The following is a 1,969-nucleotide window of genomic DNA, read 5'->3' on the forward strand; positions in this document are numbered from 1 at the left end:
AAACCATCCGTATGAAATTAGTTAGTCATTCATTTTAAATCGCTTGCCAATACAAATATATGAGTAACTTCTGGCCTACAGCCAGGGCTGGTGCTATAGGGGCACAAGGGATGAAGATGCACCCGGTCTTACTGTAAAAACATTAAAACACATGACCTTAGGTTTTCTCTGCAGAATAAACTAATTCAGTGGGTTAATGCAGGAACAGGAACGGTGGCTGGGACTATTATATTTGTGAGGAACAACTTCAGTATGGTATACCTTTTCAGTGTCTGTAGAATGGGACAGACATGGTGACAGGGAAACACACCCCTGACCTGTGGGGTATGGCTATGGCTAGGATATGTACTATGAGTCATGGGTCACTTCCCACCTCCAGCGATTCTCAGAGTTTCTGTCTCAGAGACTCTTTATACACTTGCCTGTCTTGGGTGATTGGAGGCCTCAGACTGTCTTTTCAGAGCACATTTATGATTCATTATTGCTCCCATTTTTAACCCTCTGCCATTTTTACTTGGAATATAATTTTGGAGTAAAATGTTCTATACATATGAAAACAAAACATTTGTCAGGCTAAGATAATCTACCATATCCAGAGGTAGTCACTGGCTCGCTCTCAATTCCGTGCAGCGCTGAGTCCCCCAGCTCTGCTGGGCGATGTACGGTGATGTTTACTGGCGCATTTAATTGCCAAAGAGGATGGCGCAGTTCCAGTGAGGCCTGCAGAGACCGCGCCTCATTGTGCAGCTGAGACATTACTGTCGCATCTGCACACTGCCACCACGTCTCTGCCTTACCAATGATGACGACGCCTGAAAAAGCATCTAATGAGACTGAATCAGCCAATACCATGACACAATGCTCCCTCAAAAACACTACAAGTTCCCCACAATGTACCTCAAAAGATGCCTGGGATGAATTCTGTCCCTGGGATGAATTCTGTCCCTGGCATGACTTCTGTCCCTAGGACGAAGTCTGTCCTTGGGATGAATCCTGTGATTCATTGGTAAGGAAGGAAAAGAAGCCCACTCAAACAGCGGCATGGCAGAGAGCCTTGGACTTGTTTCTCTCTCACCTTGAGACTGACCATCCAGTGGCAGAGCCTCGCTTTAGCTCCAGAGGATCATCATGTCCAACAGCCTCACGCCAGCGTCATCCATCATTAGTGTCCTTATTGGAGGAAGCTCACGCCCCTGGGGACAAGTCTCCTTTCACAGACTCAGCATGACCCACATGTAGGAAGTGACCGTGCTGAAAAAAGGAGAGGAGAAGGTGGTGTGTGTGTGTGTGTGTGTGTGTGCGCGTGTGTGTGTGTGTGTGTGTGTGTGTGTTTCTGTGTGTGTTTCTTTGTGTGTGTGTTTCTGTGTGTGTGTTTCTGTGTGAGTGTGTGTTTCTGTGTGAGTGTGTGTGTTTGTGTGTGTGTGTTTCGGTGTGAGTGTGTGTGTGTGTTTCTGTGTGTGTGTTTCTGTGTGGGTTTTGGAATGGGGGGTGGGTTGGTGGAAGTGCCCTATTTGTGGGTCAAGGACCTGGCCTGAGAAGACTGAGTATCTGAATATCACTAGAAACACAATGCATTCATCTTTCACACACACACACACACACACACACACACACACACACACACACACACACACACACACACACACACACACATGCATACACACACACAGAGGGGGGATTGCAGCTCTCTCCTGTTGAGAGGAAGAACAATGATAAGCCTGAAATGGTTTTGTGAATCTAGTAACTGGAAAGGATGTCTTGGTTCAGTATTGACATCATTTGAAAACAAGAATAAGGCCCCTTGACATAATGGGCACTGGCCCTCTTTTTCACTGCATCTTGTGCTGTGGGAACTCTCATATTCCCAGACAAAACCATGTCCATGACCATGATATTAAACGAAGCAGAGCTTATCAATCACTCATTTTCCCCCCGTCCTTGTGACTTTTGTAGACAACTTATTCACTTG

Source organism: Sprattus sprattus (genome assembly GCF_963457725.1).
Source record: "Sprattus sprattus genome assembly, chromosome: 17".
In the NCBI taxonomy this organism is placed as follows: domain Eukaryota; kingdom Metazoa; phylum Chordata; class Actinopteri; order Clupeiformes; family Clupeidae; genus Sprattus; species Sprattus sprattus.